We start from the raw sequence: 6,559 nt of genomic DNA, 5'->3' as shown, positions 1-6,559 counted from the left end.
TGCAGAAAGTCAACAAAACGTTGACTTTCGGACTCGAAAAGCGATAAAACAACGAAAGAATACTTACGGAGGGTCCCCGAATGCTAATCTAGATCAGAGAAACTCAGGTATGAAGCAATACTTCAACTTAGAGCTTTTAGATCTGATTCTTGTGATTTTTACACAAAAGGGGGGGTATTTATAGGAAAAGTGGAACCGTTAGGATCGTTTATCGAATGTTGTGCCGCGATCTCGTGCGTACACTTGTCGAAATGTTGTGGTAAGTCAGAAAATGCCCCTTGGCTCTTGATTGGGTGAAAGGGCATCGCCCCTTGATCGAACGAAAGGCCAACTGCATTAAATGCATACATTAAATATGTCTGACAGTCTCACGCGGCCTGCCTCAACATTTAGGTAAAACTCACGCGGGCTGCCTGAAGCTTCTGATCTGCACATACTTTCAAAAAATGGCAGTTTTGGTCCCTGTTGCGTATTTAAGCCATTTCCGACACTTCTAAGGCCCGTAAAGCCAACTTTAAGGCCCTAAAATGATGCCTAAACATTGTGGACATGAAACATGCTCAAAAATGTTTCGGATGTTGGTTCGTTTGGCCGTACGATCCCGATGTTCGCTTAATTACGACGGAATGCGCATAAGCGTGAAAGACGATCCAAATGACGCGACGAATGAATTTTTCTCATGCCAAACACTAAGGCATAATATTAGGATGCTTAAATAAATTTTTTTGATGTCCGGATGTATTCAGAACGTAAGTTATGCGCGAAAGTGCAAACTTGTGCACTTTTTGACACTTTTAGTCCCTGAATGTTCCAAAAGTTTGTTTTAACATACCAAACCCCTCAAAGCCTATTCCTAAGCTATGTAAAGGATATTTATGGTATGTTTAACTTATGGACATGTTCCGGAATGTTCGTGACAGTTCAAATTGGCATACTTTCGCAGTTTGTCAAGTTTAGTCCCTGTAAGCGAATTAACTTGTTTTTGCTATACCAAAGCCTTCAAAACTTATTTCTAAGTTATGTAAAGGTTATTTAAGGTATGTTGAGTATATGTTGATGTTCCAGAGTATTTGTCGCATTAAACTGAGTAAGTTTACGCACCAGTTTGCGTATAATTCTCCAGAAAGCGATGTAGAATTCGAAATTGAACAAGAATTGATATGTGCAAAAGATACACATATTTATACAAGATCCAAAGTATGAAATACAATATTTCATTGGCTTGGTATTTGTTTGATGGTCACGGTGACACAGGTGTCACAATTGCTAATGGGCTGAAAGAAAGACAAGAGAAAAAATGTGGGCTTGTGGCCAATGGAGTTTTAGTTTTAACCTAATCCTTGGTTATATAAGCTTAAGCATAGGTTAAGACATTATATACTTGTCCTTAAACTAAACCCTAGCTGCCACACTTCACTACAGCCGCCAACCTCCTACCACCTTACGTCGCCGCCGGCCACCGCTGCTCCGGTCGCCGCCGCCGCTGCAAGTTCCGATAGCCCCTAGGCTGCTGTGTTCTGCCCGTTTTTCAGCCCACAATAGCTTCTATGGTCGTGTTTTTAAGCCTACAACTGCCGTGCGGTCACCACCTCAAGTGTCACGGTCCACAGCCATCCTCCGCCGCTGCTGTTTCCATTTTCCGGGCACCGCCGCCGCCGCTAACATGCTGAAAAGGGAGCTGAGTTTTTCAGCTTGTTCCTGATCCGTTCTAGCTCACCTCGTTGCACCTTGGTGTCTCACGCGGTTATAACTAACCGATGGTTTACCTAAACCCCCTATGGTTGTGTTTATATTCCGTATTTGCATGTTGGTGACCTTATTCCATTGCGGGTATTCCATGGTAGAAAAGTGTTCATATTAATCATTTGTTACTTGTGCTTCCGTTGGTATGTAAAATATATATATGGTTTTATTTTAACTAACATATATATATGCATATCTATACTATATAAAAAGCATATTCGAAGGGCAGAAATGGTGATTTGCCATTGTACTAGCATTTCAAGCACATTGTACAAACATCTTAAGCACAAATGTGTTGAAAGTCCTTTTAACACCTTTTCAACACATGCAGGCAGTGGGATAAACAAAACCCTAAGCACCTTTCAAATTTCAAACCCATTTCTCCCTGTCTCTCAAATTCCCAAGAACCTAGATCCAGATTTTCTCTCTCTCTCTCTCTCTTTGTCTTTCTGTATTCACCCTTAAATCAATGAAGAAGAACATCGTTCCATTTGCTGATGTCGATTCAAGCCTAAATCACCACAATTTCTGTTCTTACATCTTTCTCCTCGATCTAGGGTTCAGACAATAGACCATTAAAAGAGGCCGACTAAACTAGGGTTTCGACTACTGATCTATTTTAGCACGTATGTTCTTCAGACAATCAAGGTAAGGTTCTTTCATTTTGAGTTCGTATTTCCGGTAATTTTGTGGTTTGGGGCACAGATCTAGCAAAGGCAGATTCATGTTATTTGGGTTTTAAGGTTGTTAAGGACTAATGAGACGATTCCATGTGATGGTATGGTAGAGAAGTAATACATCTGCTATAGGTACAATTTCTGATTTTAGTTAGGGCATTTTTATTAATTTTTATCTTCTTAATGTGGTTTTTGTGTTTGTACACTTTTTACAGGGTATAGAAAGGCTATTGTGTTAAGAAAGGTCTTAATTATGCCCCCAAAAGAAGGAAGCCTGCCACCGATTTAAGAAGAGAAAATCTGCAAAGGTATTATAATATCTTATTTTAATTAATTAAGTGATGGATGCTCTTATTATTGAAGGAAAAAAGAGGCTCGAATGCTTATGATACTTGCATTTTCTATTTTGTTTTTCAAGTGGCGAGTGGAAGATCCTGTGTTATCTTTACTTCTGATTATTGTGATGCTGTGTGGGGTCCTCCTAATTCATTTAGGGGGTGTTTATTTTTTCTTCAAACATCTTCAAGGTGGCTGATGTCTGTAGGCGCGCAGACGTTACCCTTGAAGACTGTTTGTTTTTTTTAAGAGATCTGAACTCGGCTTTTTTCATCTTAAAAAATAAGTTATGGACCCCCTTCTTAAAACATCTTCACACCTCCCTCTTCTCCTCCCTCAAACATCAGCCCCTCCCACTGCCGCTCCTCCTCCTTCTTCGACCTCTCTCTTCTCCTCCGGCGACCTACCTCCTCCTCTGGCGACCTACCTCCTCCTCCGGCGACCCCCCTCTTCTCCTCCGGCGACCTACCTCTTCTCCGACCTCCCTCCTCCTCCTCCTCCGGCGACCTACCTCCTTCTCCGGTGACCAGCTCCTTCTCCGACCTCCCTCTTCTCCTCCGCTGGATCGAAGCGGAATGTGAATGTTTCGTCATTGTTTAATGCGCTTCAGACCGATATCAACTTATAAAAACAAACAGTCTTATATTTTCAGCTTACAGATCTTCAGACCACATCTTCAGTTGCAGACATAAAAACAGATGAAATCCGCTTACAGACAATTTATGTCTGCAAAAACAAACAACACCTTAGTGACATGTTAATCACTACTTTATGTTCTTTTCAGTTAACCTTTGTGGTATTGGAGGCATTATACGTTTGATGTAGTCCACATTCAATTTTTCTTAGTTTTTTTCGAGTTTTTTGTTTTGGTAATGGATTTGTCCTCTGTTGATTGAGTTTTAAGTGTCAACTCAGCAATTGGCCTGCTACAAGTGGATTAATATCACCACTTCTGGTGAGTTTAATGACCTTTCCTGTTTTCATATCATTTGATGATTAAATTTTATTCGTTATGATTTACATGTGGTTTGTCATTTGCTGTTCTTGTATTTATTTGTTATGCAACATGATTCATGTTTTACCTTTTTCCTAATTTTGGTGGTTTCTGGACTTGATCATGTCTTGACTTGGTCCCATATGACCTTCCCTTCACTGAATTTTGTTCCCCAGTTTACCATACCTGTTACCTTGATTCCATGGTTCAGTATGTTCATATTATCATTGTATGTATGGTAGTTTCTATTAGAAAGATAGTCGCCTTTTTCATATTATCATTGATTCCATGTGCTTTTGCTTTGGTTGGAAATATTTCTTTGTGAGCTGATGCCATCGGTGTTGGGGTTTTTTAGCACGTTCTTCTTTTTAAAAAATACGTTGATTGATCAAAATTACTGACTTGTGCAGAAGTGTTCTTTTTTTTTTCTTTTGGCAAAATTGTTTTCAACATATTTTAATTTTTCTGGTAGGTGGTAGCCTACGGCTAGAAAGATTGTCGCCTTTTTCTTCCTGTCCTATCGCCTAATTTTGGATTTTGGAATTACATACAAGAATGGGTTGACAAGCTTGGAAAAGATATTTATAGCTTTTTTTGTGTTATCTGTTAATAACTCTTTTCACCATTCTATACTCTCATTTTCTGGTGTGTATATATATGTGTGTGTATGCTTGAGTAATGAGACTTTTTTTTCGTGTAGGTTATCGTGGAATCAAAACAGTGTTGCCCAATTACTACTAACAGGTTTATGTTTGATTCTTATGATTTTTATGTTATCATGTCGTTTTTCTGCCATTCCATCATTGTGAGGAACTTGCAGAAAAGCATGGAGTTAATGTTAGGATGTACATATTTTGCAGCAAGAGCAACTGATGGATGGACCTATGTGTATCGATTAGTATCATTACTTGACCTAAAATCATTTTTCTTTCATAATGACGAACTTTCTTTCTTGGAATCTTAAACAAGAATTTGTTTGTAGGTTAGTTGGGTGACAAGGCATTATGGTTGACCATATGCGGGAGTTCTTTGAATCTATTCAGCTTTTTTGCGTTGTCTATTCACTTCTTTATATCAACATGCAAGCCAGAGAGTCTTGCTTATCTTTGCTGATGCCTTATAGGATTATATTATTGACTTGCCACAGCTCTGCATAGTTGAAGATGACTGGATTGCTGTGTTTGCTCGTGGATCATCAGCACCTACTGTCTTCTTTTGCTGGTTTCTCATTTTCTCTTGTGTTTCATGTACATTTGTGTGGCATCAAAAATCGCTATCCCGTTTAGTCCTGGTAGTTTGTCTATGGTTATAATTTTAAATGAATAACATCATTACTTTTTCTGCCTTTTCATCGCCATGAGAACCTTGCAGGAGAGTAGACTTTGTGGTTCAATGTTTTTGTTTTGCAGAAAAAGCAACACATGATCAGACCTATGCATTTTGATTAGTATCATTTTGTGTCTTAAAAGTTTTTTCACTTCTAAAGCAAATGGAACTATTTTAGCTTTGGTTATATTTTGCTATTATGGGTTTTTGGTGAATTTTCTTCAACATGGTGGCTTGTTATTTGGTGTAAATCAAAATTGAGCTTTTGTGATTCAAATAAAGGGTTTTCAAGACATCGAAAATGGTAATCGGATGTCTTTTTTTCTTTCTAACAGCTGAAGTAAGAGTTGGGCTGCCTTAGTGAACTTAATAGTTGGGTTTTGTATTTGCTATCCTGGCTGGGTCCTATGGGGGTGTCAAAGGCTCAGTCTACGTTGAAAGTTTTGATGTTGGCTGAGTTTTAGGCTAACGTGGCGGCCCAGGTTCTGTGTAAAAGACATGTGAAGTCCTGGGCCCATTTTATGTATTTGGGCTCAGGAATAAAGTTCTTGCTGAAGGCCCATTTATGGGTTTTTTGGAGAGTAGTTTGACCCGGGTTATTGAAGGCCCAAGAAGTTTGGCTAGCGTTTCATGGCTGTCTCACGTGGGAAGGGGACACCGTATGCAATCCGCCTAAAGACGAATATGACAAATGCACCATTGGAACGCGTTGTGAGGTTAAGAAAATCTATGAGTTTTGTAACTTGGATAGGTTAGGCGAGTATACGTGTATTACTCAAAGAAATCTTCGATTCTTTTGTACCCGAGACGGGGTTGTATGGTTTCTTCTTTTTGGTCCCCGAAACTTGTTTTGGGGATGATACGGGGGTATGCCCCTTGATGGTGTAACTTTTTCTTGGTTTTTTATATAGTTTGCCGGGCGATACCCTTTATCCAAAAAAAAAAAAAAAAAAAAAAAAAAAAAAACCCCGCAAAGCTGTTTTAAATATGTGTGCGCATTAATTTTGGTTAAAGTGGGTATTTCCCTTGTTTGATGCATAAGTATGGTTCATGTTTGAGATACGTTAAAATCCTATTTCTATTTGTATACGTTTGCATTATATAAATATACCTCTAAAAAAAGGTAAATTGGTATTTTAAACAATCTTTTTATCGGATTATGCAAGATATGAGTACGGCAAAGGTACCACAAAATATCTTTTCAAAATATCTTGAATGCTACGATCTAAATTATAATACTAAAAATATAATCAGTAAACATAACACAATACAATACACAGTCGGTAATTTTATATAACTAGATAATAAAAAAAATAAAACAAAAAAGGATTTCACAATTGTTAATTAAATAATTAGAAAAAACAATAAACTTACTTTATGATGCTTCACTGTTATTTGACCTTGACACCAGGTAACAAAAAATGTCTTGATGAGAAATATTTTGAGAAAATAAATTAATAAAATAGAGAAATAAAGTACTAGC

The sequence above is a fragment of the Helianthus annuus genome, chromosome 10 (assembly GCF_002127325.2).
Source record: "Helianthus annuus cultivar XRQ/B chromosome 10, HanXRQr2.0-SUNRISE, whole genome shotgun sequence".
In the NCBI taxonomy this organism is placed as follows: Eukaryota; Viridiplantae; Streptophyta; class Magnoliopsida; order Asterales; family Asteraceae; genus Helianthus; species Helianthus annuus.
The sequence above is the reverse complement of the archived record's forward strand: the minus strand, read 5'-3'. Positions refer to the sequence as shown.